Source organism: Brachyhypopomus gauderio, unplaced genomic scaffold, assembly GCF_052324685.1.
Source record: "Brachyhypopomus gauderio isolate BG-103 unplaced genomic scaffold, BGAUD_0.2 sc613, whole genome shotgun sequence".
NCBI lineage: Eukaryota > Metazoa > Chordata > Actinopteri > Gymnotiformes > Hypopomidae > Brachyhypopomus > Brachyhypopomus gauderio.
Window position 1 is genome coordinate 32,501 of NW_027507434.1, and position 7,550 is coordinate 40,050.

General features: G+C 51.7%; 1 long non-coding RNA gene across 1 annotated transcript in view; it reads left to right on the top strand.

The window, feature by feature from the left end:
- Positions 1-7,550, top strand: part of LOC143506989 (uncharacterized) — a 19,226-nt gene extending 11,676 nt beyond the window's left edge. Inside the window, exons 2-3 of the long non-coding RNA XR_013128549.1 lie at positions 6,970-7,107; positions 7,499-7,550. This is a non-coding gene — a long non-coding RNA (uncharacterized LOC143506989). The remainder of the gene's footprint in view (positions 1-6,969; positions 7,108-7,498) is intronic.

Consider the following 7,550-nt stretch of genomic DNA (forward strand, 5'->3'; position numbering starts at 1 on the left):
CTGAAATGTATGGGGTTATGGCTACATGATCGCGTGTGTGTGTGTGTGTGTGTGGTGTGTGTGTGTGTGTGTCTTTGTTAAAAGGGCTCCACTACCTCTAATCCTTGTCATGTAAGATGCAGGTGGAGGAAGACAGCTTTTAGATTTTGACACTCTTGCATGCATGTGTGTGTGTGTGTGTGTGTGTGTGTGTGTGGTGTGTGTGTGTGTGTGGTGTGTGTGTGTGTGTGTGTTAGAGAGAGAGAGAGAGAGAGAGAGAGAGTTTGTGTGTATGTGTGTGTGTGAGAGAGAGAGAGAGAGAGACCGGGCCAAAGGCTCTAGGTGAGAACTTAACTTCCAGAACAGAGTAGAGAAGACTCTCACACTCACACCATCGAAATGTTCAGGTGGTTCACTTTCTCCAGAGCGGTTTATTAACTTTCCCACAGGATAGGATGTAAAAGTGCGTTTGAGTGGTGTGTGAATTACGTACGTTTTGAGCCGTACGTTTCACCTCATTTCCCCGTCTGCTCTTCTATCTCTTCTGATCATGAACAGTAACCCTGTCAGCTGCAGTCTCCGTCCTGTCAGCTGTCCCCGCTCCCAGTCATGTTGTCATGTTCGAACTGGCAGCTCCGTTGCTAAGCTGGGGGGTTGGGGTGGGTGGGTGGGGGGCATCCAGGGGCGCAAGGAGGGGCAGAGAGAGGGCGGCGGGGACCGAAAAAGTGACTGTAACTGTATGCAGTGAAAAAGCAGGCTCTCGTGTGTGTGTGTGTGTGTGTGTGTGTGTGTGTGGTGTGTGTGTGTGTGTGTGTGTGTGTGTGTGTAAGGGGTGGGCACTTATAATCAGACGTGATTCATTGTTCATTAGGAGTGCATTAGGGACTACCCTGAGCGGGACTGTCCCGCATTCCCGCTGCACCCCGTCAGGGCCTGACGCTGACATCACCTGTCAGTCCTGCAGCCTGTCACACTCAGACACGCAGAGAGATGCAGAGCAGGTGGATGGCTGTGTGGGCACGAGAGAGAGGGAGCAGGGAAGGGTGTGTGTGTGTGTTTGTGTGTGTGTGTGTGTGTGTGTGTGTGTGTGTGTGTGTGTGTGGCGTGGGGAGCTACAGAGGGGTTGGGCAGAGGTTCGTACGCATTCCACTATCCAACACAAGTCTTTGTGGTGCTGTTGTAGCTCATAGCGTTTGTGTGTGGAGAGGTGAGAATAGTTTGTTAGTGACATACGGCAGCAGCAGCAGCTGGTCCTCTCAGTTCTCTCCCGCGGGGGGGGGTCCTCGACCCGTGGAGGGCGTCCTTCTTCTGGGGTTAGCATTCATTTTCTCTCTGATCTTCATCAGTCCCTTCTTCCGGCGTTCAGCCCAGGTGAGTGGGCACCTGAACGCCTGTCGGGTCACTCAACCCCAAGAACACGTTCTTCAACGCAGACGAGTTTGTTTGTTTGTTTGTTTGTTTGTTCAACTTCACGGTTGACGGGGAACGGGTCGGGTAAACTGAAGTGGCCTGATTCTATCCGTAATCTCTCCACCTAGCACGTTCCATGCTGGCTGGACGCTGGCGTTTGATTGGTGCTTTCTGATTAGCTCATCACGTCCCCAACCAAGCACACGAGGTCTGGCCCGGCCGTCGTCTGCCGTCATGGAAACACGGATTAGCGTGGCCGTGGTGGGGTACGGAAACTATACGGACGAAGCGACTGCTATGTTCTCCGTGGTGGTGGGGAGGGGGGGATTTACGAGGCTTCCGATCTTAATGAAATCTTTGTCAACGGCGGTGAACGCGTCTGAAGGCGTGTGCGGCAAACCTCGCGGAGTTGTTGAACTTCATAACTGTACATCATATCAGTGGCTCAGCTGGAGCAGCATAGGAGAAGAACAATGAGGACTGAGTGACGGCTGCCGGGACCTTCTAGTGGTTCAGCTCAGCTTAGTGGTGGTGTGTGTCCCGCATGTACAGTAGAGGGTTCAGAGATATGTTTTCCGTTTGGGAGGGTTTTATTATTATCCCGGTTCTCTGATTTATGTGGGCCGATAGGGCATGTATATCACACTGATTCTCTGTGGTTACACTGCTGGAATCAGCACACAGAATATGACTGACAAATACCAGGACACGATGTGAGTTTAGCTAGTTTAATGTGAGTTAGCTAGTTTAATGTGAGTTAGCTAGTTTATGTGAGTTAGCTAGTTGTGAGTTAGCTAGTTGTATGTGAGTTAGCTAGTTTAATGTGAGTTAGCTAGTTGTATGTGAGTTATTTGTATGTGTTAGAAGTGGGTACAGTGTCCAAGGTTGTCGCATTTTATACAGAAGCACAGGACGGTGTGTGTGCTGTGCGTGCGTGAGGGTGTGTGTGGTTCTGGGGAGGCTTCTCTCCAGTGGGGTTCTGCTGGTCTACGTCCCTGTTTAACTCCACCAGGGGTTTGTTTTCCAGCTCTGCACCCCCCTAACCTGCCTGGGCTTTATTTAGGACTTCAAATGCAATTGGGACTCTGTGTTTGTACAGTTGTGGTTCCAAAGCTCTTTCATTAAGGAGGGTGGCTCTCATTATATTTGTGATGGAGAATGACAGCATACAGCCTGCAGTTTTCTCCTCTCACTGTACACACACACACACACACACACACACACACACACACACACACACACACACACACACACACACTCTCTCTCATATATATTTGTTACACACACCAGCGTATATTCATATAATGCCTGATCATGGACTGTTGCGTCCTCGTCAGCAGGAGCAGATTGACCCTCTCCACCCTAACCCCACCTTTCACTCCACCCTAACCCCACCTCTCACTCCACCCTAACCCCACCTCTCACTCCACCCTAACCCCACCTTTCACTCCACCCTAACCCCACCTCTCACTCCACCCTAACCCCACCTCTCACTCCACCCTAACCCCACCTCTCACTCCACCCTAACCCCACCTCTCACTCCACCTTCCATCCTCTCTGCCCCCTCGGCCACCCTGGGCCGGGGAGCCACGTGCGTGTCTGGACGGAGCCGCAGCAGTGCAGTGTGTTCTCGCAGCGCCCCGCTACAGGCCGTCCGTCCGCTGCGGGCCGTCTGTCCGTCCGGATCTTCCGGGGTCTTGTTGTGGGCCGCTCAGCCATTCCGTTTGATGTCCTTACAAAACAAGATGACATCGGGGGACATAAAAATTTCACGCCTTGGTTCCGTCTCCATCGCTTCCCTCTCCGTCTGCCTCTGCGCACGTCCACGTGTCCAGATGAAGTCCTACCCACTTTACTTACCCCGTCCATTCATCTTAATTGCCCCTACCACCAAGAGAGTCTTGCTTGCCTTCTGCGCGCGCATGTACCTGTGTGTACCTGAAACCTTTAGCTCTCGTGAGCTGTGTACTTCATTAAGACAGTATCAGTGAGTCAGATGGGGGTGAGATCTTTCCTCATTAGGGGCGGCATTTGCTCTGCTGGTGTCATTTTCACAGTGGTTCCTTAGAAATGGAGAAAACTCTAGCATGGAGTATCCGCTCAGAGAAGCTAGCTGTTAAGCTCAACATTTAACCGGGCTTCTGTTTGCTTCCTAGTTGATCGAGATGTTTACCGAGATTACACGCAGGCCAAATATGACATTTAATGTCTGTACAAATGTGTCTTTGTGATGTGGGACCTGGTGTGATTTTAAAATTTGACTAAGCTAATTCTAGCACTGTGTTCTGAGAAAATGTCATAGATTCAATCACCTTGCGAATAAATAAAAATATGTTTTTTTTTAAACAAAGTGTTAGTTGAACTATTGGTAATTTTTCCTATGTTTTACCATTTGCTGAGCTGACGTCTGCAAGTATTAGCCTGTTTGTGTGTGTGTGTGTGTGTGTGTGTGTGTGTGTGTGTGTGTGTTTATGATTCACTGGACAGCAAGCCAGTGCTAGTACATTGCCTACAGTCAAGTAACATCTGTGAGGGTTTTTTTGTGCATGTGTGCACATGCGTTTGTGCGCACCTGTGTGTGTGTTTGTGTGGTAGTGCACACCTGTGTGTGTGTGTGTGTGTGTGTGTGTGTGTGTGTGTGTGTGTATCTGTGTGTGTGTGTGTGTGTGTGTGTGTGTGTGTGTGTGTGTGTGTCTGTCTGTGTGTGTGTGTGTGTGTGTGTGTGTGTGCGTGTGTGTATGCGTGTGTGTGTGTGTGTGTGTGTGTGTGTGTGTGTGTGTGTGTGTGTGTGTGGTAGTGCACACCTGGCCAGTGCTTCTCCCTTCAGAAATGTACAAATATCTCTGGTGTCCCAGCACGTCACACATTTCCTTTCAGCAGTCCTGTTGTCATATAAGTCTAATGGACCCGCTTCTCTGTGGCCCCGTGTCTCTGTGTCCCCGTGTCTGTGAGGCCCCATGTCTCTGTGTCCCCGTGTCTCTGAGGCCCGGTGTCTCTGTGTCCCCGTGTGTCTGCGGCCCCATTTGTCTCTGTGTCCCCGTGTCTCTGTGACCCCGTGTCTCTGTGTCCCCGTGTCTCTGTGGCCCTGGTCTCTGTGTCCTCGTGTCTCTGTGTCCCCGTGTCTCTGTGTCCCTGTGTCTCAGTGTCCGCGTGTCTCTGTAGCCCCGTGTCTCTGTGTCCCCGGTGTCTCTGTGGCCCCGTGTCTCTGTAGCCCCGTGTCTCTGTGGCCCAGTGTCTCTGTGTCCCCGTGTCTCTGCGGCCCCATTTGTCTCTGTGTCCCCGTGTCTCTGTAGCCCAGTGTCTCTGTGGCCCAGTGTCTCTGTGGCCCAGTGTCTCTGTGTCCCCGTGTCTCTGCGGCCCCATTTGTCTCTGTGTCCCCGTGTCTCTGTAGCCCCGTGTCTCTGTGGCCTCCACTGTAGTCAGCCTCAGAATTTTCATGGCTGCTCCAGATACCTTTTATGCGTTAAGACGGTTGCTTATTACCATGCGCGGTGCCTCTGTTTCAGAAAGAGAAACAGGTCTGTGAGTGGCTAGAGGTGCGCCCGGCTCCCTCCGCCCTGTGAAGTGGCTCGCCTTGCCGAGGCTGCGGCGGTGTTTTTCAACTGAAGTGCCCTGTCTGGACATCCCTCCCGGCTTTGAGCCCACACCCGCGCACGGAGTGGAGGGTTAAACGCCATCGGGTGCCATGATCAATAGGTGGCAGAGAGTCCGATCCCTCTGCCTGCTAAACGAGCAGTGAAGCGCGGGTGGTAATAAGCGCTCGCTAGGACACGAGGTGTCGGGCACGCACTCACACACACGCCGGAGAACGGAAGGTGTGAACGCTGGTGTTGGTGGGTGTGTGTGTGTGTGTGTGTGTGTGTGTGTGTGTGTGGGTGTGTGTGTGTGTGTGTAAAAATAAAGAATTTAATTAGCCAAAGCAGGTTCGCGATGTGTCTGTTGAGTCCTGTGAAAGGATCACGCTTTTTTTTGCACCTTTTGTTGGGTCTGAAACAGTAACTTTTTTTTTTGACGCTACAGTGCCAGAGCTCTCCGATGCTGGCAAGTGGCGTCGCGGACGGGATCTTGTGTTCGCAGTGCCCTCCCCTCTATGCTCTCATCCGTCTCCCCGACCTTCAAAATAGTTCATCAAAATTAGTGATGCCGAGCCGTAAGGACATGGGCGCATAATGACTGGGAAATGAGGAACTCGGGGGGGGGGGGGGGGGGGGGGGGGGGGCGTGGGCTATGCAAATCACGCGGCGAACCATGTGAACAAAGTCGAGATGGACTGCATATTAAGTCACCGCACCAGCGAGACGAAGGAGTGCGTTTTATTATTGCCCCGACCGGCGCGGCCTCGCGAGCGGCTTTGTGGCGAACGGTGGGTTATTGTGTTTTTACCACTCATGCCCTTTAACCCGGGTGGCGGGGAGCCGTCGGAGCAGACCGGGGGTGTGCGCCGGCTTCTCCAGGCTGCTTATTCTACACCTCTGGCCTTTGTCACACTGGGGACACACGAGGCGTTCATTAAAGCTGGCTTGTTTTCAGTTTATCCTTTAAAGCAGGGCAAATTAGGCGGTAGGTATGAACGCGGGTGGCAGGCGACGCCCCTTATGGGGTGAGACTCCTCCACGGGCCTCAATTATGCTGGGGAGGGCCTGGGAGTCTCAAGGTGGGGTCATGTGATGTGATGCACAGATACAATTGGGGTAACCTTGGTGAAGGCTGTCACTGTAAGGTCTGGCCAGAGGAAGCAAGACGGGCCACATATACGTGCATGCACACATGTGCGCACACACACACACACACACACACACACACCACACACACTGCACTAATTAAAGCACTAATTAAAGGTCCGTGTCAGCTGCGTACGAGTGTCCCCGTCCATCACACTGCTCTCACCACCTTCTTTATCCATGCAAGTTACTGTCAGAGGGGAAGTGAGAGCGTTTGCTCACGTGTCCCACAATTCCTGTTGTCATCTTAACGAAAAACACTCTGCGCGTTGACATTTTATTAGTACGTTTTTCTCTTTTTTTGAGGGGGGGGGGGGGGGGGGGGGGAGTTCCATTTTCTTTTGTCCTGTCATTGCGGGAACATGGCAGGGCCCTTCAAAAGGCCGGAGCGAACAGATAAACCACCTAACACACACAAACACAAAACACACGGAAGCTGGCACAATGAAAACAATCGGGACACTCGAGGCTAGTGGCCAGTGGCCTTGGTGCTGGAGTGGGCCGCTGGCGATGGGGATGGTGCGGTGGTTGAAGGTCTCAGTGTGGGAGGGGAGGAGTGTGAGCGCTTTCTGTGTTTCTGGAATGGAAATGCACCTTATATATATATATATATATATATATATATATATATATAGTGTGTAAAATACAATACATATAAAGCTTTTCATCATTTGCCATATAGATAGCACACAATGCCTGTATGCATATCATTGCATTTCTAACCCTCTGTGTGTGTGTGTGTGTGTGTGTGTGTGTGTGTGTGTGTGTGTGTGTGCGTGTGTGTGTGTGTGTGTGTGTGTGTGTGTGTGTGTGTGTGTGTGTGTGTGTGCGTGTGTGTGTGTGTGTGTGTGTTTGGCAGGTGCCAGTCTCAGTGGCTATGATGACTCCACAGGTTATAACTCCTCAACAGATGCAGCAGATTCTCCAGCAGCAAGTCCTGAGCCCTCAACAGCTCCAACTCCTTCTGCAACAGCAACAGGCCCTCATGTTACAGCAGGTACACACACACACACACACACACACACACACACACACACCACACACACACACACACACACACACACACACACACACACACACACACACACACACATTTGTAACACTGGCAGTGAGGACTCACTCATTCTTTCATTCCCCTCTTGCCTACGGGGCTGTACATTCTCTCTGAGCTTTGCCCATAGGTGCTACAATGCTGAATGTTTGCCAATGACTCCAGCAAACTTTCACAATACAGCACAACTCTCCAGAACCACGACTGGGTGGTGCATCACCGAACGGATGATCCTGGGGTCAGTGGTGCTCACCTGTGTGTGTGTGTGTGTGTGTGTGTGTGTGTGTGTGTGTGTGTGTGTGTGTGTGTGTGTGTGTGTGTGTGTGTGTGTGAACAGCAGCAACTCCAGGACTTCTATAAGAAGCAGCAAGAACAGCTCCATCTTCAGC